Source organism: Dermacentor silvarum, chromosome 2, assembly GCF_013339745.2.
Source record: "Dermacentor silvarum isolate Dsil-2018 chromosome 2, BIME_Dsil_1.4, whole genome shotgun sequence".
Taxonomy (NCBI): Eukaryota; Metazoa; Arthropoda; class Arachnida; order Ixodida; family Ixodidae; genus Dermacentor; species Dermacentor silvarum.
In genome coordinates this window covers 58,205,473-58,232,609 of record NC_051155.1, presented here as the reverse complement: position 1 = coordinate 58,232,609, position 27,137 = coordinate 58,205,473, and the positions used below count along the sequence as shown (strand labels likewise).

The 27,137-nt window shown below is 48.1% G+C and overlaps 1 protein-coding gene across 1 annotated transcript in view; it reads left to right on the top strand.

The window, feature by feature from the left end:
• The window catches only part of LOC125943015 (uncharacterized), a 333,439-nt gene extending 329,603 nt beyond the window's left edge, over positions 1-3,836 (top strand). Inside the window, exon 2 of the mRNA XM_049661352.1 lies at positions 3,553-3,836. The gene's annotated coding sequence lies outside the window, so the exon portion shown is untranslated. The remainder of the gene's footprint in view (positions 1-3,552) is intronic.
• The last annotated feature ends 23,301 nt before the right edge of the window (positions 3,837-27,137 follow it).

Genomic DNA, 27,137 nt, shown 5'->3' with positions numbered 1-27,137 from the left:
ATGATAAATGCCGCGGGGCGATTCTTTTTCGCACGCTGTATGCGCGAAGCGGCGCTGTTGCCGAGCGCGGCGTGGAACCTCCGACCGCTTCGCGCGTGGAGATGCTAGTAAAGAGAATCCGGGTGCGGCAACTTTAGCTGGCTCGCGCTCTTTTTTTTTTTTAATCCCATTTTTGTTTTGAAACACGCAAATATCAAATGAAATTAACCGCAGCGAAACCAAGTCGAGTTGTGATGCGTGGCAGAGTCGTCGCTGAGTCTTTGGGATAGGTTGATTGCGAACGTTTGGCGAAACGCGTGCTCCCGTGTGAATGTTCTACGCGATGGAAGGGGTACGTGTTTCAGGTTATGTAAATAAATAAATCAATATATAAAACGAAAGAAAAACACAACTGCCAGGAAATACCCATAGATCCGTCGCACAACCTTTAGAAAACACAAATTAAATACTGCTTCAGCTCTTGTGAGACGCGTATACACGTTAGTTTTTCTTTTCTCATTTTTCGCACCAAAAGTGCGCATTTACTATGCGCACTCTTGGCGCACTCTTGGTCACTAGGCACGTAACCTCACTGAGGTGAGGTTACTGAATTTTTGTTTGTTTGTAACCTGTTACATTGTAACCTGCAAATTGCAACACATGTTATTTATGCTGGCACTATCATCGCTACGCGAGGGCCCATACAGACCTCCACGTGGCTTACCTGAGCCCATGTTATGTTTTACGTACGTAATGGTGAAATAGAAAAAAAATTACTGTTTTCATAAATCAATCTACAGCATTGTTTTATTGGGGTGTAAATCAAGCACATGTTTTGCACATATAGTGGACCAACGTTTGCATCAGCGCTCTTTTCCAGTCTAAATAAGCGCGACGAGCCTACTACGACGTCGTACATCACACAACCGCTGCGCGTAACGCGCGCCGTACTCGTTTCTCAGACGCTGACGTCACGCACCGCCCCATAGCACTACGACGTCGCGCGAGCACCTGTTCGCCGCGGTATTTTTAGCCACCGATATTACGCACGTTCTGCCTTCGCACCTTCTCCAAGTCTCGCCAACGCGTGCATTACTGCAATTCCGGCCCCTAATTGCTTCAAACAGTGTGAGACCCTTTTCATGACCCGCATCACAACGCAAAGTGATTAAAGGGACTGATAACCAATCTTTTTGGAACCCATTTTTTTAGTGCAGTGGAAGGCTTACCGGTCAGTGTCTACAAAATCAAGAAGTGGTAACGCGGAAAGCACACTGGAACATCTTTATCAGAATTTTTCGATCTGCACTGAGGATGTACTCGTTTACTGGAAGCATGCTGAAAACTGTGACAGGTGAGCGCGCGATAGCGATTATACGCGGGCAGTTGTGGGAAGCAGACGACAAGTGCGGCCGTGGCTGCGAGAATGTATTTTTTTTTATCAAGCCGATCTTCCTGCGATTCGTGTTTTCAGAATTGGTAAATTATTTCTGCAGTAATAGGTATACGTGTTTTCGTCCGACTGGTTTGATCATTAACCAATCACGAGTGTTTTTTATCCAAGCCAAGTTCTCGAAAGCGAAATGACACTTTTGCACGTGATACGCAGTTCGGCGTCTTGCCGTAGCCACGCGTGTGCTAATATTGTACTGCTGGCACCCACTTGCGACACAACTAGTCGATGGCATTTTGTATCTCACAGGGAGACCACACAACTCTGGGTACTTATACTCGCAAACTCGCGCGCGTACAACATGTGCGCCGCGCCATGCATTGTGGGCCACGCGTCGCTCCTTAGCGTGCACTTTAATTACTCCGTGTGTCACAAAAGAGCGCGTAATCCAAGCGCGCGCCGCGTGTCACGCAAGCCAGCGAAAGAACACGCCGGCCTCACTGCAACTTCAACAGAGGGGGAGAGCGCATACGCCTCAAACAACAACGCGAACAACGGCGCCTGGACGTCTATTGACCCTTTTCGCGGCGATCCCGTGGGCGCTGCCATGTTTGATCACGTGGTGACGCGTCCATTGCTTGCCTCAACTGCCTCCGTTGCCTCCTTGTTTACAATGGAAGTGTATGACGCCGGCGCGGCTTAAAAAACCTCTGTTTTCGGAGATATCGTAGACGGTGACTAGGTGAACGACACGAAACTTTGATCACAGCTTCAGAGAACATGCAAACGCGCTTTCGGAGCTGATTAACATATGTTCAAACGGCGCAACAACGTACATAGTGCTTGTTCTAAAAGCGGGGCTAAATATGTATTCCAATCTATCCAAGCTTTCCGATTATGAATTCAGTCAGGATTAGTGTGTTTTGCTCTCTGTTCTTTATTCGGAAAATATTTTCAACCAGTGGCTTGTCAGTTTCTGACTCGGTGAAGTTCCTCGGTGCGGCCACTATCTGATTATTTTCTGCCTGATCGCTCGCGGGTGTGCTCAGTTCCTATAGATTTGTTCTTGCTGCGCACAAGGCTTGAAACGTAGCTGTTTTGTACATTGTAGTACCTTGTAGCAAATATATATTACAGCTAGTAACTCGCTTACTCTTGTGGACCGTCACGAAACATTCAGCTTCGATCATTCGTGCGCTATCGATGTAGTACCGTCACTTATTGTGCGTATATAGTGCACATATATTCAAGTGTGCGCCCATTCACTTATTCTTGATACGTCGGCGATAGAGTGGGCGTGAGTTTTCCTGCCATTTGGGACAGATGTGCATAGATAACGTGCGCGAAACTTACTATGACAGGAAGCGGCGCTACTCCCTCCCTTTGTCATTGTTTAACGAGCGGTACTCACTCTTTCCGACGTTCTGGGGATGAAGCCCTTTCTTTGAAGATTAGCGATACAAGGCTGGCGGATGAGCAAATTTCTGTATCTTCGAGGAAAGCCGTACATCGCGAAGTGCCGGTAACACGTTCGGACAGTTGCAGCAGCGGTCCGCGAACTTGGCCACACAGATTCATTCTATTCCTTAACATGCCAGTCACTATTTTTGCAGCCACCTACTGCACACGCCTTCAATCCACATGATTCAATCTAGCATGATTGGAGCACAGTGTGTTAGCGAAAACTCAGTTGCATTTCCGACAGCTGATCGCACAGAAGCAAGGTAGAAGCGGTAATGGTTTCGTATTCGTGCACGGTCGCTGGGGAGAGGTATGGCGCGCCGCCGGGAGCGCCATCTCGTTTCTCTAAAACAAAATGCTCCGCGAAAAGCGTCAATAGAAGAGCCTCGACGAAGCGACGTTAACCGGAGAGAGAGAGAGAGAGAGAGAGAGAGAGAGAGAGAGAGAGCACATGCGCACGCCGAGACACCTTCTCACCGGCGAGTCCAAAGAGATAACTACAGGGTGAGCGTGCGCCAACGGGACGAGTCATCACCCCCCCCCCCCCCCCCCCCTCTTTTTCAACGCTTCCGACAGCGGCGGTCGAAGGTACGAGAAAAGAGTAGAAGCTTCCCAAGCTTTGGCAATGCTACGAGATCACGACTCCGATAAGAATGTTCGAGAATGCCTGTGGAAGCTATATAACCGACGTGCGAGAATCGTTCAGTGGAATTCCGGAGTTCGAGAGTTCAGTCCGCACCGGTGAAGTGATGTAACGTGAAGACCGAGTGTCTGCGGAAGAAGGGGATTCCCCGGCAAGCTAGTCGACGAGTTCATCGAGCGTCTGCATTTCCGGAAGAAGTTCCTTCTTCGAGATTTGCCCCGAGCCACGCCGAGATCGTCTGACAAGACCAGCACGGTGAATACGATTGGACACTTAGTGTTCCTTTTCATTTTGTACTTTACGTATTGGACTCTTAGAGCTTGTCGTGAATTATTTTCTTGTGTTTATTAATACCCATCTGATTTGTATCGTGTTGTGTCTAGCCTAAGTGTGCAAGTGTGTGTGTGTGTAACTGCCTTGTCACGGTGAAGAATATATTTTGTTGTGTTTTGACAACTCTGGGCTCTGACTCGGTCTTTGGACAGCAACCGGCGTTCGGTGGCGCACCAGAGGGCCCATTCTTAATTGTCCTTGATTTCGTGAGATTATTTTCGGAAGCTGATAATTCGGCTTTGGAATTTGGTCCGGAGTCTGCGCCTCGTTCACCGGGGTCTATGACACCGTGGTACGCATATAATAAAGCGCAAGCGTCTAATACTATACGAACTGCAATTTTTAAGCAATAAGTATGCTGTACCTAATAACAGCCGGTTTACGCACACTAATCTCATAGACTACATCCGGTGTACCAAGATAAGTTCACCGCCAGGCCGCGCCACTTAGTAGTTATCGAGACTCTCTTTGTCAATTTAAAGTTATAATTCCCATACTTCAATCGCGAACAGCGTGTTAAATTCTATCACTATAAATCAAGGTCATTTCATTTCCACCAAAGTCTCACAACACACTCTGGGCGATGAGTAACACGAGAACAAGGTGAGGGCAGGAGCCAACGTTTCGACAAGTAGACTTCTCTTCTTCAAGGAGACATATGCTCTTGAAGAATACAAGCCCACTTGTCGAAACGTTGGCTCCTGCCCTCACCTTGTTCTCGTGTTACTCATCGCCTTGAATCGCCACCTCCCGCATTCCCCTTGTTTTTCCCACAACACACTCGGGCCACTTCTCAGTCCCTTTAAAATATATGCAATATGTTACGTCCTGATATCGCAATTCATGTGCCTGCAGTCGTGAATCACAGATCGCAAACACACCTTTTTGCTATACAGGCCCTCTAACCAAAATTTTACGGCACATTCTGATAAATATGATGCTGCGAAACTGACACTGATGCGAAAGATACGATGGGAAACTCACATTAACTGCTGAATTATGGAAGCAAGAAAATTGAGAAGTGATAACGAACTCGCGGCATTGCGAATAAAGATGAAGCACTTCGAAAAGCATTGTACAGGTGACAGTAAGCAAGATAACGTCACCAGCGTGCCATGAGTGACGATGGCTATAGTTCTAAGAGCTTATTTTTCGCCTGATACAGACTAGGCAAGTGAGAGGCATTTATAAAGCCTTGTGTAATGCAGGCAAGCTGGCAGAGCGATAACGAATCTTGTGTTCCTGCAAAAGTGATTTTATGCGCGCATGGTAAACTAGCATTGATTTACGCTCGTTATCTTCTACCGCCTTGAGCGAATTGCACGGAGCTGTGGTGAAAGTCCCGATAATGACAGCATGCGCAGCAACGATACACCTCGGCACATGTCCCCGACGTACGTGATCATCGGACGGCACCAGATAAGCGCGTGTAACAATAAGCCGACAATCAATGCAATTTCAGGGCAGTAACACACGTTATGCAGTTTGAGACGAGAATATTCAGCAAAGCAAAAAAAAAAAAAAGTTTCAGTCCCGTGAAAAAGGCTGTATAAGTTACAGATTAATCTTAGACACTTTTTAAAGGGCAACTGCAGCGTATTTTTAACCATATTAGCATATATCATTTTAAAATGGCATTGACAATCCTGTCACCGGTAGGGTGGTTGGATTTGCTTAGACCACTCATCAATAATTTTAAATAACCAATAAACGAGGTACTGAAACGGGTAGCTGCTTCGTGCGACGTCAACGATGCGTAGATGACGTCAGATCCTACACTATACGTAATGTAAACACGCAGTACACGCGGTACTGTGGCGAGAAAGCGAAGCTGACGATGTCTTCTGAGGACACGGGGAGCTTTTGCAGCTCTTTTGAACTAGACAGCGGCGATTTCAGGGACGATATGAGCGATGAAAGATCGCCATTCGCACCTGACCCGGCGCTGCCGCGCGAGGCGTGCAGCTGACGATCCCCAAGCTCAGCGCATTGTGGTGCGGAAAGACGAAGAAAAGCACCTGTCATCACGTGTCAAAACGATGATTGTCGGCCGTTGTCTCGTAGAAAAAAGGAGCCAACCTCGGTTGTTTCTGGGCGAAGTGGCGGCGCAGACTCCGACGTCACAAACACATGTGGTGGCCAGTAAAAAGTCATACATTCGTGGGCATGAGTCGGGAACACGCGACGAATCCTTAAAATTCATTTTAAGGAAGACTAAATGACTTTCACGTCATATCGTTTGGCACAGATAATTAGAGTGCAAAAGATAACGCATATTCAAAATTTTCTTAAGGTCAATGGACATCGAAAAATCGCCGGAGTTGCCCTTAAAGCGCTACCAAAAATACAGGACAGTGCGCTTACTCGGAAATGAAAATATTTATGCATCCATATAACATTTGTGTCTACATAAATGCTAATGATGCAGGTTTCTTTCGTCCCGTATTTTCGTTGCGCTTTAAAAAGTTCTTCAGACGAACGTGGACCAACTATAGCCCGCTTGTCCATCCTGCTGCTAAGTTACAGATTGCAAGCGAAAGGCTTTGCTTCCACAAACATTTACCGGGCTGTGGCATTCTGGTGCTCAACACGCGGTGTCGCGTGTTCGATTTATGGCGACGGCTGCTGACATTTAGATGGGGGCGAAATGAAAAAAAAAATCTGGACAGAGCACTGAGTGCACGTTAAAGAGCTGTATAAGAGGTCAAATACAATACGTAGTCCTTCACTACGGCGTCCCTGATAGCGTTGCTTCGGAACGTTATATATATATATATATATATATATATATATATATATATATATATATATATGCGATGCCTTTATTTCCGAGCAGCCGCCCGAGTCAGAGACGAAGCACCGCACGAGACCAAAGATGATGATGAGTCGCATGTACAAATGACGACGACGATATGCACAAATAGCGCTCACACAAGATGATGAGTCGTATGTACAGATGACGACGACGATATGCACAAAATGCGCTCACAATATATATATGAGCTGTGGGACGCCCTTCCGCCGTGCCGGTATCGCGTCTCTTAATTGCGCATTGTAGTGGGGCGCTTCTAGCATTCCTGCCGCATAAAAAACCAGTCAGACTATGTAAGCTATCTTGAGTTTCCCTGTTAGTAACACCTCGTGTGTGTTTTTAAACTGCACGCGTTCTATTTTTCTTTTTCGCCGTTTTCGTCAACATATATTACCTGCATTTTGAGCTAACCTCATCATAATCATTGTGCTTTCTCTCTGCCTTAGAAGGCGGAGTGTTGCGCCCGACTCTTTTCAGTCTCGTTCTAATGTGGCTCACCGAAATTCTGCCACAGACGGCTAATGTCTCGCTCTACGCCGATGATATTTGCATCTTGTCGTCCGGCGTGACACGGCCACACGTGCGCACCAGAAAACAGAAAGCGGCAACCGTAACTACGGCATCTTCGCCGACAAGGTCTGACGATATCTACAGAAAAAGAAAGAAAGAAAAGAATGTGCACTAGTGGCATTTAGACGAAAACCGATGTCTTTCTACCTGTTGTGTATCGAAGGCCAGTCAATTGCGTGTATATATATATATATATATATATATATATATATATATATATATATAACAAATACCCACAGGTTCTTAGGCGTTATTATGGATCGTGATCTCCACTGGAGTCCCCATGTCTTCTACACGAAGAAAAAAAAAACACTAATTTGTATTGAGAATATGTTTAAGTTCGTAGCTGGAAAATCGGGCGGACCATCGATCCGCTCCGTGTGACAGATATATATATGTATATATATATATATCTGTCACACGGAGCGGACAGATGGTCCGCCCGATTTTCCAGCTGGGAAAAAAATCCCAGAAAAGTGTCGTGTATACACGACACTTTTTTCTCGGATTTCTGCGATACAGTCTTCCAGTCTTGTACAACACATGCAAGGCTAATATCCTTGCACTACAGAGCGTACAAGCCCAAGCACTTCGGACATGTCTTGGCCTCGCAACATATTTATCGACAGCTGCGACGATTGTTATTGCACAGGAGCACCCGATCACCATCCATATCGTCGATGAGACGCTAAGAGCGTACATTCGACACATTTCACGGCCGCCATCCCACCATTTAGCCAATTTGTGAGCGCGAAGACCACAGGCTACATTCTGTGGTATTGTGACGCGACAGCATGACTCAAATTAACATCTGGCTGCAAGCCTGCGACGCGCCCTAAATCGGCATTGTGGTTTCTCCGGCAAATTCACGTGTACCTAAGAAGGCAGACTTGTCACCCCTATAGCCCTCAAGCAGTTGTCTCGGCTTCTCATAAACGATTCTTATTTTGACTGCATACACATTTGCACAGACGGTTCCACAAATTCCAACAGCTCTACTGGAGCAGTAGATGTTCCATCGGACGCTGTCTCTTTGCAATTTAAATATTCGCACAATACCACGTCTGCAGTAGCAGAACTTGCAGCTTGCTCTTCAAGGTGCAGTCAATAACGTGCTCCAGCATCCGCCAAATCGTTGGGCCATCTTCTGCGATTCCAAAGCAGCCCTACAAACTCTGCACTTTGCCCTACGTCATGGGTTACACGAGCAGCTAGTGTACGAAATGAGACAAGCTCATCACCATGCGCTCGAGAACGGACACGACAGTGCATTTCAGTGGTTGCCGAGCCACTGCGGAATTGTCGGCAACGACAGCGCAGATGAAGCTGCGCGTTCGGCTCATCAAAAACATCAGCGGGTGCCTATATACCACTCTGAAGAACGGATGCTGCGCGGCAACTTCAGTCACTTGCTCGCCACATCACACTTCTAAGATGGAATTCACCGGGTTTCACCAACTCACGCTTGCACTCTCGCGACCCTAACTTGCGACTTCTCCTGTCACGAGACAGCTTTACTGTGTCACATGTGGTTGGGCGTCGCATTTACCAATACCTATTCATTCCTAATGATCATGGAAAGGAAATTTACAGAAGAATAAAATTGGGCTGTAGATTTGGCAGGCATTGCCAAATCCTTACTGGGATCTTACCACTGTCGTTGAAAAGAAAAGTGTACAATCATTGCATTCTACCGGTGCTAACATATGGGGCAGAAACTTCGAAGTTAATAAAAAGCTCGAGAGCAAGCTAAGGACAGCAGAAAGAGCAATAGAACGGAAAATGTTAGGTGTAACGTTAAGACACAGGAATATATTGGTGTCACTGGTGTGGATCAAAGAGCAAACGGGGATAACCGATATTCTAATTGACATTAAGAGAAAACTAAGTGGGGTGATGAAATGAGGAAATTTGCAGGTAGGAATCGGAATCTTCTAGCACTTCCCTCCCCGCGCTTCGCCCTCTCCCATGAATCTGTTCAGATAAGCCCTCCCCTACGTAGCTGAGTAAGCTATAGTTCTAAAGAAAAAGAAAGCGGGGCATACAAAATTAGAACTATACTTAGAAGTTCGGACGCTCATTCCACTGGCGATGCATGATTGGAGGGCGAGCGCTTGCCGGCAGAGTGAGCCCACAATGCGCAGGCCCGTGGCGGAGGAAGCGTGAACAACGCGCTCCCTTGGCGCTTCGAACGTGTAAGAACCACGAAGAGAGAAAGAGAGAGAGGGAAAAGCAGGCAGCAAAAATAAAGGGACCGCAAAATGCGGCCAAGGTTTCTTTCTACGGGCCGCCTTTTTCCCGCCCTGAATTATACTCCCTCGCTCTTTCCTCCCTTACATTCGCGCCTGCTTCCGCGCTGTATGCGGTTTCCCGGCTCTTGTTTGCGCTCCGAGCACGCGCGCGCTATACCAAGAGACGCCGCTGTGAGTCGCGTCTGGAGACGCAACGCCTCGCACCCTTCTCTCCCTTTTTTCCCGCTGCCTACGCTTGTCACACTACTCCACCAAGATCCCGCATTCCTTCCCCCTTGCCTTTCTCCTCGTCTCCCTGCCTTGCCTCAAGGCTGCCGTCCCACTCTTCCTGTTCTCAGCACTCTCCCTCCTGCAGGCGCGCGCTCGCTCCTCTCTGTCACTTCCCACGCATCCCTTATTTTTTTCCCAACCCCCGCAATGCTACCCTACGCAAAGCCGGCGCCAGTCTCCCCATTTTCCCTTCCACGAGCGGTAGCTCTCCTTTCTCCCTCCCCCGCCACTCCGGTGCCGCTGTCGTCTTTCTCGAAGTGCGCTCGTCGGGCGCCAAACAAGAAGAAATGACCGCGCTCGCGAGAGGCGAGCCAGCCTCGCACGTCGCGCGACGTCTCCGGCGACGCAATCGACCAGCCGCCGCCAACGCCGTTTGGCAGCAGCGCTCGAACGAGAAAAGGTGGAGGGGAAGGCGCGCCATGCGGTGGGAAAAAGGGCGGAGTGGCGAGGAAGAGGGGGAAGCCCAGCGCAGCCCCGCGGTGACAAGCTGCGGGACAGGCGCAGCGAAGCAGATAAAAGAGAAGAACGGGCGGGCAAAAGGAGGATCCACCTATACGTCGTGTCTCTCGCTAAAAGCGCGCAGCGCAGCGGTGGCTACGGGCTAGCTGCCGCGCAGCTCGCGGTGTCGGGAGCATGCACTTCGCTAAACCATTCGCGGAACGTCGCAACGATTCGTGATCGGCGGGAACCTTGCAGGCGTTGCGTCGCTGGCTATCCCGATTAGTCAGAACACCGCGGCCAGAAAATTGCTAAGCGTTTGTCACGAGCGCGGATAGCTCTGGGAAAGCGAACGATAGCCCGCCGGCCAAAGCCACGCTGCAACTTCCCCGACGTTGCACGGAACTAGCGACACGGTATAGAAGAAAGAAGGAAAGAAGACGTACCGACACTGGGGCAGCGCCGCGAAAAACAAAAGAAGGCAGTCGTTGGGAGGCCAAGAAAAGAGATAAACAAAGAGCGCGGAAGGAGAGAAAGAGTGGAACGGCTCGAGGAAAGCGACCAAGCAAGCAAGACGGAAACAAAGAAGGGAAGTGCGAAGTGAATGAGCGAGGAACGGGAGCGCACCGAGGCGGCTCCCCGAAGACAAGAGCGCGAGCCCCGGCTGGTTTATAACGCGCAGCGGTAGCGCCGCGTCGAGCGTGGGAGCGGCGGCTCCCTTTCTCTCCCCTTTCTTGCTTCCACTCGCGCGCGGCTGCCAGCGTTTGCTTTCGCTTCTGCCCGCTAGCTCTCATTTTCTCGCCGAGGCGTGCGCGCAGTTTGCCGCCGCTGACTTTCGCTTTCCAACTTTTATGACGTTTCTTGTTTCCTTCTCGCCCCTTCTTGCTTTGTTCCTGTGAGCGTGGTAGTTTCTTTTTTCTCTCGGGTTGCTTGCTTTCAGGAAAGGTTAAAAAGGACCTCCTGCACCTCTCGCATACGGGAACGAGTGGAATCGATTGGCAAAGGCCTGCAGGCGTGTATATCGGTCGGCGGCAAAAGATAAATAAACAAGCCGTGCACAAATTTGCTGCGTTTGTGTGTGTGGCCCGGGGGTGGGGGGAGGAGACAGAGGGAGATAGAGAGTGAGAGAGAGCTGTTCAGCGAAAAAAAAAGAGAAGCAAGAAAGTGAAAGTGGCCAACGAACAACTGATATATCAAGAGGAAACAAATGCGATCTGAATGGTCGCCTCACAAAAAACGAAACGAAACAAGAAAATAAATAAAGAGAGAGAGAGAGAGAGAGAGAGAGAAGAGAGAGAGAAAAGATTTAGAAATAACGTCCCCAGTGGCTTTGCGCACCTGAAAAGCCGAACTCCTCCGTACGCCTTTTCGTTCTTGTTGTACGCCTGGCCACTAACAACCCCTAACGTTGGGTCGCGTATTTCTGAAAATGTCTTACCCTAACGCATGAGGAAAATTTGAGCCGCGCGTAACGCTCGCTGCTAGACGCAGTTGCTTTACACCCCTCAGCAGAATCAACAACTACAAAAAAGGACAGGCAGAAGGTGCGGCTATTGAAAGTTGCGAAACATACACTCCATCGGCAGAATGCACAACTACAAAAAAGGACAGTAAGAAGGTGCGGCTATTGAAAAGTGCCATACATCTTGAAGCTAACAGTATAGACATCGGCGCTGGCTTAGAACGATCAGCCCTATAGTACATATCGTTTTTGAAGCCGTGCAGGATGTTTGTAGCTGATGGTTGCAGAGTAGTTTGATTTCTCCAGGTGGAGACCGGGCGTCTTTATCGTACCTCAAGTGCTCATGCCTTTTCGGGAATATGATAATGCGCTAGCGCTGCACCGTAACGTTTGCCGTGCGCGTCTTGCTAACTACCACGCTTCATCGCATCAAGATAGGAAAGAGCCACGATCGAGGAGACGCCACAGAGAGTTGGGCACCATAGATTTGATTGTGTTTTTCTTGAGGCAGGAAGTGGATTCATGAGCTCGGTAGAAATTCCGGTCTCCAAAACTTGAAACGTGCTAATTCAGTCCACTGCTCTTAAACGTTGTAAGGCAATATGAAGTGTCCTTTACGTAGAAATAGTTCTCTCATAGAGAAAACGCTTTTAAGAGAAAGGTATTGCACCTAAAAATATGTTTTGAGCAAAATCGACTAAACTGTTATAATTTACGCATAATACAGCCTGAATAGCCAATAACGGCGAAAAAATGACCATTACACAGCAGTTTAGTAGCAATTAATTAAATTATGGGGTTTTACGTGCCAAAACCACGATCTGATTACGAGACACGCCGTAGTGGGGGACTCTGGAAATTTGGACCACCTGGGGTTCTTTAACGTGCACCTAAATCTAAGTACACGGGTGTTTTCGCATTTCGACCCCACCGAAATGCGGCCGCCGTGGCCGGGATGGATTCGATCCCGCGACCTCGTGCTCGGCAGCCCAACACCATAGCCACTGAGCAACCACGGCGGGTTTTAGTAGCAAGAGCAATGCATATATTATACCTGTTGAAGAATACGAAGCGAGCTACTACCCACGCGAAACTCTGCAGTCTTCAGCGCAGTTTGGCATTTTCTGAAGTTCTTTATATCTTTCCCGCAGATAACTTATGCATTGTAATTGTATACGCGTGGAAATAACACTCTAGCAGGACTATACCGGAAGTCAGAAGGCTGTGGAGCTTGAAGTAGCCAATGTCACTGCATCTGTCTTATAAATATGTTATATTTTCACTTGAGTGGACATTGATATACACTGCCATAGTTTTGATAATTCGATGTTACTGAGTTTCTGGCTGATTTCTTATCGGCGGCAAACAAGCAAATGCAGTTTACGAGTAGAATATTAGAAGCTGTAGGCGGTAGTATAGTTGAGTGTGAAATGATTGATGCCGGCATTCGACATTTCTTTTTTCTTGTTCTTTTTTTGTAGTAATGAGTGTTGAAATCTAGTGTTGTTCGTCCAAAGCTAATTGAACGAAATACGCCGACTATCCAAAGAGTATCTAGGTATGCGCAGAATATAAACCGAAAGCTTTCTTTTCTCTTTTCATTTTATTTCTTTTTTTTAAACTGACAGTTCTGAAAGCCTTTGTTCGTTCAGCGTGGCAAATGGCCCTGCCGTGATTCTGTGAATAATAATTTAAAAAAATGTTTACACATGTTTTGCTTTCTGTCTAGAAAATAGTATATTCTTGTTTTAAGCAAATCAGTAGTCAGTAAATCCAGTGAAATTTTGTATTTTCTGCTGGAGCCCGTGATTAGTTTGTGCGTTACTTTGTTTTTTACCCCATTCTTCGCATTTTCTATGGTCATAAATGTAACTAATCTAATACAACATGAGGCGTGCGTATTCTTGAGGCCCGAGTGATCCAATTAGACAATAAAACACAACTTGGCAATGCGGACAGGTAATTTATGACAACAGTTGACTTTACTGTGGAAGGAGGAAAATTGTGGTGTTGGCGAGAAATGTAACCTTGCAGCACTTCTTTGAAGTTTCGGTCAATCAATTGCAAGTCACTTAATTTACAAACGTGTAGAATCTTGGTCGTCGTCTGCGCTTGAAATTGAGTAAGAGACAGACAGAGAAATGAGATGCGTAAGGTGGGGAGGTTAACCGAAAGACAAACATCCAGTTTGCCACGCTGCGTAGCTTTGTGCCACAGTGGGTTGAATGTAAATGTTTTCGTTTATTAACCTTCCTTCATCTTGTGGGATTCCGCAGAACTGATTTGCCAAAAGATGAGACTCTATTGAAGCATCACATATGCAGCAGGTACCATGATTGGGTACGCTTGAGTTGGGGTATAACGCGCGGAAGACGCACACAAGAAGCTATCTTGACATCATGCATCGTGGACCACTGTATCATGCGCGCGTCGCGGAGTGGTTGAAAGCGTCGTTAGGCGTGTGCGCCGATTAATATGCACCCTGCACATATGCAGGTTGCAGCATACAGGTTGCAAGCCAATTTCCTTGGGCCGTAGCATACCTCAAGCTAAGCGAGGTTAGTCATATCAGAACTAGTGATGGCCATTGCCTTAAATATGCGTACTTATAGTTGTGTCTTGATAATGTACTGGCACAGTGATTGAGGCGTGCTCTACACTTTCAGCGTCGTTGACAGCGCGGCCGGAGTTCGTGCGCTCACTGCTGGCAGCTTTAATCTCACTTGGGTATTAACCGTCGCAAAAGCGCTTACCGCATCGTAATTAAGCATTTTTCAAGGCTCCCTGTCATTCCTGTCTCAATAGGATTTTACCTGCCACATCACCTCAAATTTCGATGACTTAAGGCCGCAGCTTAGTCTGCAGCTCACTGTAACTTCTGCCACACGACGACAGGGTAGTGCGCGGTAGGTTTACGCTACAAATCCACTGATGCGCTCCTTTGCGAAACGGCCTTCATACACAGCGCACTTGCAGTGCTTGGTTTTTGTCGAAAACTCAGCAACATTATTTCTGCAAGTGTTGGTTATGTACGTGGGGGCTGAAATCAACTTGCTGTGTATCTGTACTTTGCAGTGAACATGAGGAGTTCGTTGCATACGATGCTGACATTTTCAACAAGCCTCGCGCAGCTCTCATCTTTTTCTTCGGGAAACTAGTTCCTCCCTGAATGCTCCCATACCCTAACTCGATTTCAGGAGTTACTTGCCCCCTGGCAAGAGTGTTTTCCCACTGCATCATAGCGGTTGCGGCAAAGTACCCTTTACGATACCTTGGGGTGTGCATTGCTTTTTACGAGCGAAGCTTGTGTATGTCTTGCTTGAACGTCCGTGTCTCTTCGCAAAAACTATCATCATCAGTATTGTTTCGAGCGCCGTCGTCTTCTTCCACAGACGGCTCGTTGGCACCCCTCGGCGCAAACGCGCTCCTGCCCTTGCCCCCGCGGTCTTCGTCGTCGTGTTCTATAGCTGGCTCCGTGGCCGCTCATCATTCCAGCGTCGAATTTGACTTCTGTCGTCGTAAAGGGGAGGCCGCGTTTACGGGGGTATGAGCCATTGCTAAAGGGGGTATGAGCCATTCATTGTCTTACGCGACGGACAGATTTAATTTCGAAGCAATTTAATTTTGAAGAATCGCAAGCGGCAATGGGCGGGCGGATGCTGCTAACCACGCCGCCGAGTAAACTCGAGACGTCGAACTCAAGCGTTTGTGGTTCGACAACCATTTGTCCCTCATCAGTAATGATGACCGTAATGACCATCACCCGTAATGACCGAACTCCTTGGAGTATACCACAGCGATCACAAGGCTACTCTGTTCACTCGCAAAAAAATGTTGTCGCAGTTTCACCTGAAAGGCGAAGCATCAATTGCGATAGCAAATTTGTAGAGAGCTATACGGAGTAATGATAGTAGCTTTATCAGCTGTATAAACTTGGACATGCAGCAGCACCGGCAATACGCAGATCTGTTCTCGAAGCCGTCGGCGTTTTGCCCGCGTTCGCACAAAATGCGTGCGGCGTTGGTGACTGTTGCCGGAGCCTCTGATATAAATAGGCACTTGGTGCCGCAGCTAAACGTCGCCTCCCTTCCTCCCCCTCCCCCCCATGGCCTCTCACGCGTCGGAAGAAGGCGCGTTTGCTCTACATATAGGTGATTGTAAAGGAGGAAAGAGACGCCTACTTCTGCAGCCCTTAAGGGAGCACGGCGCAGAACGCGCGTTTGTTCTCCGCCGTGCGTTCACTCCCCGTGAAAGCGCGCGTCCCTCACGCCCTTTCACTCGCACATACAGTGTTCGGCGGCGCGCGGCGACGATTTCATCTCTATTGACGTCATACGGAACCTCACGGCGACGGCGACGGCAACGGCAGAAATCTGCTTTGGAGTGTCCATATAATTGCTATCGCAATAAAAATTGACTGGTGAAGTTTCCGATGTTCAGTAAACATGTGTTTCACTGCCAACTTGTCTTCATTGATGCCACCAGTATCTACACAATGCACATCTCGTTAATCAGAAGGGCACATTCCAGTAAGCACAAAGTTGATGGCAAATGGGACGGTTAGGTATACAAAGGGACAAGCTTCGCTTGTCATCCATCTTCACGGAGTGGAATGGTTGATGAATTTCTCTCACCTTTTCCTTTCAGGTGACGATACTCGGCACCACTTTACCGTGACAAGAACACATGCAGAGTTGAGCACTGAACGACGTACTTGCGGCGTGTCCCATATTTGCCGGCGACTGCTTCGCTGGCTCGAGATGCGGAGGCCGGTAATTTTCTTTTCGAAGCAGTATTGCGTGCAATTTTTCCACTCGTGGTATTTTTTACTTTGAGTATTTGCAGTGTTTATTAGAACATATTACGGGTTTTTTCTTTCCTTAGAATGTTTCTTGGAATGTTATTGAGAAGAATAAAGAATAAAAACACGAAGCCAACCTGCGTCATGCATGGGCTCGAACCAGCATTTACAATAAAATAATGCAGCGGCGTTTACCGGCGGCGTTTACACACATTTTACGCTAGCGCGTAGCCTTTCTTCGCGCATCAGCTTAATGCTCCATTGTTTACATTGCAGCACATGCGCTCTTATGCGAGTGCGTCCGAAATAAGCTCGTGCCTGTTTTACAGTGAAGCCGTTCTTGCGGACCCTGTGCCGTCGTTGTCGGACTTCTCTAAAAAGAGGTCACGTGACCTAGCGGGAGAGGAGAGTAAAAGAAGAGATCAACAGGGGGAAAGTGATTGGAGTGACCCCTTTCCCCCTGTGAGAATACTGTGAGAGGGTGCAGATAAAAGGAGAACGAGGAGGGTGGTTGACGTAATTAAGTCGCACCGACCAATACTGGTGTTAGAGGGGGAGAGCGTGAGGCGCGCCAACCAATGGCGGTGTAAGAAAAAAAAGTGAACAAAAAAGTAGGTCAACGGAGAAGTGGGGTGTGGGAGGAGTTTTGGTTAAGGAGTTTTGGATAAATGGAAATGTGGTCATTGACTCTTGCCTGGGAACGTAGTAAAAAATAAGCGTGAGGAACGCGCTAGGAACGCCGTCGCCCGTAGACGCCGACGCATCCCATCCCCCTCAAGTAGCACCGTTCGGGTCAGGCAAGCTGCCACGAATGCACAGCTTCGCTTTTCGACCATCTTCACGGAGTGCAAAGGGCGGTGATATTTACGGAACACGTCTCGCACTAGGAACGCTAATGTACGGCGTCCCGTTTTCGCGCTCTTCTCAAAGATTCGATGAACTAGCTGTTTACATGAATTCGCTCGAGTCGATTTCACCCACTATCTCCGGCTGGCGCTTTAAGGCCACGTCGCATGCTAGCGTATCATCCCCGTTTATGAAAGCGAAGCGCTTACGACATTGATTCGATGCGCGGCTGTCGCATTAATTTAAACGCGTTGAGGGACATAAATGTAACTGACGCAAAATTTGCAAGAAAATCGTAATGAGAAGTAATTACGTCTCATTCTTAATTGCGGCAGTATTTCTCGAGTTAGATAATTAATTACAATTCTTACACGGAAAGTTTTCACAGACTCACGCGTCTTTTCATTCCTACGTCTCATTACACATGTGCATTCAAAGATAAGCTCAAAAGGAACGGAAGCCTGTAATGGCTTCCTGGCCGCTCGAGGCACTTTGCGTGTATTCGTGGGCTTCTTTCACGCTCGGAACAACACTATTATGTAGCATGTATTGAGCAACAGAAAGCTGTATCGGGAGTTTTTAATGTTGCTCTACAATTTTCTCATTGACACTTTCATAAATACGACCGTACTTCTCGACTTCGATAATTAATTACAATTACCTAATGAAATCTGAGTAACGAAAAAATTGCTGGCGGCTACTCCACTGTGCTGGAAACAATATGCACTAGGTTTTCTTTGAGTAACGCAATTGCTTTCTTTTTTCAAATATTGGTGCATGATAGTTGGGACACCCTGTGTATATTTGCGATTATGCACACGGCCTTTCACATCGCTTGACAAATACTGTAAAAGCTTTTCAAGTCTTTGTTACTTTTATAGTAGCAGAAAAAGTTAGAAAAGCTTGCGCAGCTATTGAAATAAAGGCTCGGAAATATCGGTGTAAGGGTCTTTGTGAGTTAGAAAACGGAAAATGTTTGTCGCTTGGGCTATACTTGCGGATAGGAAGTATAACTTTGGACAGGAAGGTTGTTGGAACGGGCGATTGGTAGACAGTACAATAACAACTTGTATGGTACGCCTTGCCCACATCTGTTTGCCAATTGTACGTCATGCTGCTGCTAAGCTCATCGTTTACCACATAGCTGTGATAATGAAAGAGAGTAATTAGAAATGGACGTGATATTTTGAAGAGCATTCCGTATAAGAAAAAAAAAAGGGTAATTGTGTTTCATGTAGTGTTCTTCATTTCCGTTTCTGAGGGCGAAGTTGATTTCTTTTCATATATTTTGAGCTAAACTGTGGCGCGCACAAGTTGGCGTTGTCAACGTTTTGTATTTACTTTTTGTTCTGAATAAAATGACCAGTTGCTTGTTAGCGCTTGCCATGTGTGTTACTTTGTTGTGCGTAGATGGAACTTCATGCTTGAAGGAGATGCTAATAAAGGACTAATATATTTTTTATTTTCATTTTTTATGAAGGAGAGAAGTTTAATGATATATGGGGAGCTAGGTTAGCTATAGCAACAAGCCTGGCATGCTATACTCAAGGCAAGATGTTCAGAGATAAAAGAAATGCAGTGAGATGAAAAAAAAAAGTCAAAGAACACACATACACTAATGCAAATGCATTACCACAGAAATTATTTACGAAGTGTAATTGAGGACTTTATAACTAAATGCACGTCAAATATGCTGCCTCACGGAAATGACACGGCGAACGAGATGTTGACTAGGGCCGTGCTATAAACGCGTACAAACAGTTCCAGCAGGAGCCTGCGGCTGTCGGGTGGTCTCGAATAGCCTTAATTCGGCGAAGCTCTTGAACCGATAAGTGCCGAAAAGAACAGAGAACGTGAATGTCCCTGCGAAGGACACCGCGGTGCTAACACCACGCATCAGTGGATATGCGCTTTCCGGCGCTCGTTCGAAAATGGCCGGTTCAGCCTATGCGTATGATGCTCGCGAGATTGGTCATCGTTTTGGCATAAGACATGACGTCTGCGACCACAGCCTCAGCGGTTACTGCTGAATGGATCGCGAAAGTGGCACGTCGCCGCACCGTCATGCAGTGTAGAGCGTACTAAGGTGTTGTCAACGCTGCACTTCGAACGAAAACATCGCCGTGGTTTTTTCCAGCGCAGTGCTTCAACGCGCTGTGCGTCGCGTGTCGGTTTCAACAGCTATAGACGCCACTCCCTCTGGCGCAACTCTTGACGTTCTGTAGGTTGCCGCCCGTTGCGCAACCCACCGAACGACCGCTATACGAGCTTGCACGGGTCGACGACGCCCAAAGCGAGCGCGCGCTTCGGTGAGGAAATGCCCGAGTGCCCGAGCTTGTGGATAAATGCGCCTATCCATTACGCGAGCGTCGGAGTACATTTCTACAGAGGAGAGGTCCTCTTCTCTACTATCCCCTCTCTCCATATTCAGCTGCGCGCGTCGCCGACAGCCGCGTCAGCACCATTTGCTCGTCGGCCGATGGCCAGCTCCGCTGGAAAGCATCCGGCACCGCGAAATTGGGACCGCATCGCTGTAGCAGCGTCGACGAGCTCGGTCGAAGGTGGAGGGTATAGCATAGGCCCCGTCTCACGACGTTGCGCTATAGTTGAGTTCATTGTCTCGTGCCGAGGGGTGTGCGCATAATGTGTCTAATTGCACTGCGATGTGCACACTCTATTATTGCTGTACTAGTTGAGGGGACATTTGACGAGGCCTCCGCTCTGAGGAAGGAGCTTGGTATTTGGGAAATGTGATTTACTCGTTTTGGTTTCATTCCTTTTTATCATTAGGTACGAGGAAAAATAGGGAATAAAAGAGGGAAGGGTATCCTGATCGGTTATTCTATTGCGAGCGTACCCGAGTTCGCGATAGTACGAGAATCGGTGACAGTATAGTCCCGGCAAGTCCCAGTGAGGTTTGTCATCGGTCACCAAACATTTTAGGCAGTATGCGATCTCATTCCTTGAATGATAAATCACTTGTTCGTTGCCATCGTGCACATCGCATTTATCGTAGAGTGCAACAGAAAAGGGAGCGGTCTCTGATTTGATTACTTCTGCATCGACAGATGGCTTTATCCTAAGCATTGAAATCTGTACTGCACATTTGAACGTCCATGCCCGTGCTTTATGAGCCAATTGCAATTATTCAGAGATCTTACTGTTTTATGTGTGAAGACTCCCAGTCGGTATACATTGGCTCACGTGCACAATGAACGTGCGTTACAGGAAGTTGCATACGGCGCCTAGACTACACCTTGGTGCGGTACGAAGATTGCTTACGGGCCCCGTGTCAGATCTCACGCAACCACTCCTAGCGTACCGTGACTTACACAGAGAAGCCGGTGCTTCTCCCGATTTCTCCAGAGTGTTCAAAAGTTTAAGATGCGTTACTAATACTGGTACAGTGTCCGGTCATTACTTCTCATTGTGACAGCGCCTGCCAGGTAAACATTTAACGATGGCTGGTGCAACTATCTGACAAACAATGGAATACCAACTCATTAGTAGCGCGAAACGCGATGGAACTTTATACATATTTTAGAGCGAAAGCTGTACTACGTACGCCATGGCTCGCAAGGTCATTCTTCAGGTTGCAATGACCTTGAGCCGCCGGAGCGCAAGTGGGGCAGGATCACAACGTCATGCCACGTGATCCGCTGCTGAGAGGCGTCGCAGCTGCGTTCACTCGAAGCCTCGCCGCTGTGGTACCACGTGACTAGGCGAGGGTTTATCGGCTGCTTCGCCAGCGCTTGGTCGCTCAGTCTCGCCATGGATGGCGCGCCGGGTAGGTCGTCTGTGCGTGCGCTTCATCGCAAGCGACAGGCTGAATCCAATCAACCAGTAGATATAGCTAGACAGCAGGCTGCGAAATCTCAAGTAAAGGCAAAGTTGGCTGCTGAAACACCGGAGCAATGGGCGGCCAGATTAGCACGCTATAGAGAAGCTTACCAAGTGCGGAAGCGTGCATTAATGAAACACTGTGTGCATAGTCATTGCAAAACCAAGCCAAACAGACGTTTCGTTTGTGATAACTAGGTTTACAAGAGTTAAACGTCAGCCAATTTTTCTGCGAGGCGAGCGAAATAGCTTTGCTAGAGAGCGAGGCGAGTTGCGAACGCCAGCGCGACGTACCTACGTATGTACGTCGACTGGAGGCGCCACGAGAAACGCGCGCGAGACCGCCAGACTACGCAAACTGTAACACAGGTGACAGCTTCACTGCTTTATGACCGCACGGCTGCGCCGCATACTTTGCCCAACGCGTATACTTTCCCGAGCCCGCTCAGAGCTGACACACTACGCTCGCTGAGCCCGCTCGCTCTCCAGGCCATTCGGCCGGCTCCGCGATAGCGCTGGGCACTGCTCGCTCACCGGGCGGCGCGGCCGGCCAAATTGCAGCCCGTGGCGGCGGCAGCCGAGCGAGATTGCAAGCGAAAGGAGGAGGGGGTCCGCGGCGGGTATCTCTAAGGGGGGGGGGGGGGGGGGGGAGCGCTCAGTGCGGCCAAAGGCGGCGCGGCCCGGTCGTTCATTAGCAGCGAGGCACGCACGCGGCTCGCGCGCCCGTCTGTCCTCCAGCCCGCGGCACTCGGCGGGAAACAATTAGAGCCCCCCGCCGAAGCGCGCTCGCTCGCTCGCGGACCAGCGACTGCAGCCTGCCCTGCTCGGCTGCCCACCCCGCTTGCCACCTCCCCCTCATCATTGCCGACCGGCACCACCGCTTCTTCACTGGCCCGACCCGTCCGCGGTATCGCCTCTGGCGGCAGCGAGCGAGTCGCAGGCACGCGTGCTATCCCGGACGCCTGTATACGCGGCCTCGCCTATACGTGCTTGCCTCCCCAAACTGCGCGCGAGTGCGTCCCGCGCTGGCCGCTGGCTGCACGTGGTCTCCAAATCGCGCCTGAATCCGCCTCGCTTTCACTGGAGACATACGGGGTGACAACTGAAAAATTAAAATGTTCGCCACAAATTATTACTCATGCAAGGATGATGCATCCATCGCACGTTTGAAAAGGACAAGTTCGCCCCCCACCCCCGTAAAAGATTTTCAGACGACGCACGTTTCAAAAGGACAAGTTCGCCCCCCACCCCCGTAAAAGATTTTCAGACGACGGCCCGTGATTCCATTGATGTTGCACGTGATGGCATCGTCGTCATTAGTGCAAAAATACGAGCGGTTCTGCTTTTTTTTAACACTTTCGCTGCAATTCTCGCCGCTAGATGTTTTACTCTGTTTTGTTTCCATTACGGATATTGCTGTAGTGCTGCTTGGAGCTGCGCAACATTCTCGGCCTGTGAGGAAGCACCTCCTGCGCGTTGCGAAATTCAATAGCGCTGCTGACATTAATGCAAAAGCGGTTGTTGTCCAGCTTCCGTATTATATGGCCACCTAACTAACGTCTTCTATAGACGAAATACGCTATAACAGGAACCTGTGACGGGACACTGGAGAAACGCTTGAGCCGTGGACAATATCCCGGAAATCGACTCTTGCATTACCTTTCTTGTATTTTCGGGTGTGAATTATATCGAAGAGTTTAGACCATTGTTTAGAAGTCACTCTAAGCAACAAATGTATAAGCTTATCTATCTGCACTTACTGCGCGTAAAATCACAATAAAAAAGTTTATACAGAACTTCGTTAGGGAGCTCCTCTGTCTCCGGGCTTAGGGCTACACTGATGTGATATTATATAAGGGAACTGCGCACTATATTCGCGGACAGCTTTCTGCGGCTCTGAGGGGAAAGCTACGGGCACGTGTATGCTGCACATGTGTTACCGCGCCAAGTAGTCCGGGAGCGTTTGACAATGCTTTTGGTTGCGCGGAAGAGACGACGAATCGACGCAGCTTCCACGTGCGACGGTTTCGCGTTTGCCGAGACGCGGAAGGGAAAAGCCGCAAAATAAGTAAACTTTTACACTCAGTGGAATGTTCTGTCTTAGTTAACTGTTGCTAATAAGGTGTCTTCGTTTTCTTTTTCCTAGCCTAAACGAACGTGAATTAAAATGCGGGACTCTTTTCAGAGGCGCTCTCACTTGTGCGCGCTTTGCCTCCGTAGCTTTTCCTTCATAGCCACAAAAAGTTGTCTGCGCGTATAGACACAGGGTCAAGTTCTTTATAACATATATACATACATACATACTATACATAATACTATACATACATACATATATATATATATATATATATATATATATATCTCATCTTAAAAGGGAAATCATACAATTTGCAATATTTCTTGGTAAGGAAGGAACTGTTCGTACACTAAGCCACCGTTTGCGTGGGGACTGCGTGGCTTATGTGGACAGCTGTGATTTTGCGAGCTAGTTGTCGCGCATGCTGGTTTGTTGACAGCCGCCAAAATGCGCACGAGAATTTAGCGGAGTGTCCATCGGCAGGTGGAAGCCGTCGCGGTGTCTCTCGTCGTGTGACATTCGCGACTGGCGACGGAAAGGAGCCGCGTAATTGGAGGAAACGGGCGGGCAGTCGATAGGAGCGAAGCAAAGAAAGTTGAGGAGGCGTGGTCGGAAAGGAATAGAGCTGGAAAGAGGAGAAGGAGCGCCTGGGAAGAGAGAGGAAGGGTATCTCACCGTGAGCGCGGCTGCACTGTCGGCTGTGACAGCGGTCTCGGTGGCATCGATGTTCCGGCTGCCACGACGGCCCTAATCGGCGGCCCTAATCGATGGGCCGTCGTTTAGACGAGCCTGAAGGATCAACAGGCGGAAAGCACTGGTTGGTCGACGCCCACGAGTCGCCCATATACTGGCTCTTCATCCTGACGCCGTATAAGGAGACGGCGCCGCTCGCAGATGCTAGCTATATAGGGAGCCTTCAAGCATGGGAGTATATAAAGTGGAAACCTTATGTAGCACATTTATCGCGTATTTTAAGTGCCGGCCATTTCACTAGTGGATCCGCTTGCTTTGCAATCAGAACTTATCACCTTTTATTTTATGCTTTTTTGCTGCTACATCAAAGTAGCAATGTCGCCTACAGGAGTTAATGCGTGAACGACTAGCTTCTAATGATGACTCTAAGGCCTTACTCCTTCTTTTTCATACTTGATGTCTCGTGATACGTGCAATTCCTTAGTTTAGTTCGCTTGTTTCAGTAGAGTGCGTTGTAATTCAAAGAGGGCCCGTACTCGTTCAAGTCGTTGGTGCCAGGCTCATGGTAAACACAAAACTTACCACATGCGTTGACGAACGGGATTCTTGGTTCGTTAACTTGCCGGTAAGTGCCATAAACTTTCTCCCATCTGCAAATATGGGACGGGAGAGTCACAGAGGGTAAATGCGGCACACCGCTGACAGCTGCAACTCATGCTAATAGGTGAGAGGCGAGATCAATACAGAGGATACCCGTAATTTCGCAGATACACAGACCGGGAGGTACCAGAGAGCAAGTTTGTGCATAAGCTCACGCGTGAGGTGAGTCGCCCTTACCACCACAAGCAGGATGAGTGAAAGATCATGCGGTGTTATCATGCTGTACAAGTTCTTGTAAGTACGCTTTTCTTTCTTTGTCTTGCAAAAGTTGATGCAGCGAGTTATTTATGATTGAGCTAGAGGAACACTGACGCATATTTTCAATGTTGTAGTAACTCTTGGATGCATCTAAAACCTAAAACTAATCCGGATTCACGAACCTTTTCGTTCATAAGCACTCTTTGCCACTGGCCAGCCGCCATCGCTATATGTCCAGCATCAGGGTTGACTGAAATTTGCTCATACAAACAATGCCCGCGTAAGAGATTTATGTGAATATGGAGTCTGGTCAGTAGAAACAAGTATTATGGTGAGTTATTTATCGCGTTCTGGAGCTTACCAGTATTTCTTCTATGATTTTGATTATAGAGGATATGGCCCCTAATTTAGCGAAATAAATGACAAGTACAAATGTTTACGAGGATAGAAGCGTGAGCTAACTGGTTCGACATTCGGGATGATAAAGTAGCGCGAAGGACGTGGGCGAACGTAAGACAAAAGAACTTGCGTGTGTCACCTCTATACTTCCGCCCTATGTCTTTAGCGCTGCTTTGACATTCCTATAGCAAAAAACGACGTGTTAGTTCTCCTTTAAAGACGCAGCTGTAATTATCTATCGTACAACAAAATCGATTTCAGTACATAGTAAGCACAGCCTGCATGGTCCTGTACCATTAGCATGGTACAGGACCATGCTAATATGGCGGCATCTCTTTTGTTACTCCTCGACTGAGGCGTCAATACAAAAACGAAGAAAAAAAAAGCCAATAAATGATGACGAAAGAAAAAAAAAACGAAACAAAATACACACAAAGTCACCCATTATGTGTCCTCCATGGCATTTTAATAAACGAGACCATCCGTCATGAGCACTTGACGTCACCCTGTCTGCCGTTGTTTGTTGGCCGCGCTGCGTTGTAGCTGTTATTGCTATTGCCGGTGATAGGCGTTTAATTAATGCCCCGACTTTGGTTATACTTGCAACCGAAGTTTACGGAAAGAAAGGGTGGGGGGAAAATGCATTTTCTTTCCTGGAACCCACACCCTGCGCTCTTCAGCGTAAGCTCAGCCCGTTCGCTCACGGACCTACATACAGGCGGAGCGCCTGCGTCGTGTGAGGAGCCGCTTTCTCTGATGCTGTCGTTCTCCATAAACTTTTGTCCCTAGCTCGGTGTGTATTGGCTCTTGTATGCGATAGAAGCAATTTCTCATTCCGAACGCAAGCGCGTGTATGCTCCGTTCATCGTTCCTATATAGTGAAGCTACAAACGAAAAGTAAACGGCTTGACGACCGGCTCTGAGCCCACGTGCTCAGCGCATCCGAAACGTTTGACAAAGACTGCAGCTATGAAAACGAACCCCAGGAAAGACGCTGCAGCCGATCAGGCTGTAAAAGCGCGTGTGTGGTGAGGAGGTTGTAAGTAATTGAAACGCACACCTTTATACTGCCGTCTTAAATGTAAGCGAGGGACAAGGACTTTCCACAAAATATCGCAGCAAGTTAATTACAGCAATTCTTTCTTAGGTTCAACAACTTTCGGCATTGGCGTATGTTGGCAGCGACAGCTTTTGTTACGCAAGCACGGCGAACAAATTCAGACGCCCGTACTTTCTTAATGTAAAAATGATATTCATTCCCAAGCGAGGAACAGAGCGTACTGCGCGCAATTCAATGGCTGTAAAAGTGAAAGGCAGCGGGAATACTGGCCATGACGTCAGAGCGGAGAACTGCGCCAAGGCGACCGAATGTTAGGAAAGCTCTTCGTCGGTGGTCACTTTCTAAGCATTAACCAGAATTCACTATTCTAACTATGTCATATATAACAGCCACATTTTCTTTTCCATTCGCCTCGTGGCACTGAGAGCTAACCGCGGAAGGCGAAGAGCCCGACCACGTGTCATCTGCTACTGCAGCTACCTAGCTAACTCGAACAAGCATCGAGTTAATAATATTGGAAACGTGCCTGGGAACCGCGTGTTCTTTCCTCAGGATTTTGAAAACTTCTTTAATCCTTCTGAAAACTGTATAATCCTAAGTGTAATTGGCGAACGATACCAGTACAACATACAGGGTGTCCCAGCTTTCGCCTTCTGTAAGCGGGCTTTGCCATTTAGGTTGAAGCATTGCAGTGAACGCGATCTCAGCGCTAAGCTCGTCCAGCGCACACGTATGTACGTTTGCTGGCACACACCAGCTAAAGCCGCGGCGCTCTGGTGTTATGCATTTCTAACTCGGCGACAGCACAGCCGCTGATGCAGACCACAGGTCTTGGCACCCGCCGAAATGTCGCGCATTCGAGTTCGGGGCCGCAGAGGAAACGTTCTGGTCACTTTAGCTCTAAGGTTTTAGTATAAATTGAGTAACGTAACAGAGCAGAACCCACAGCC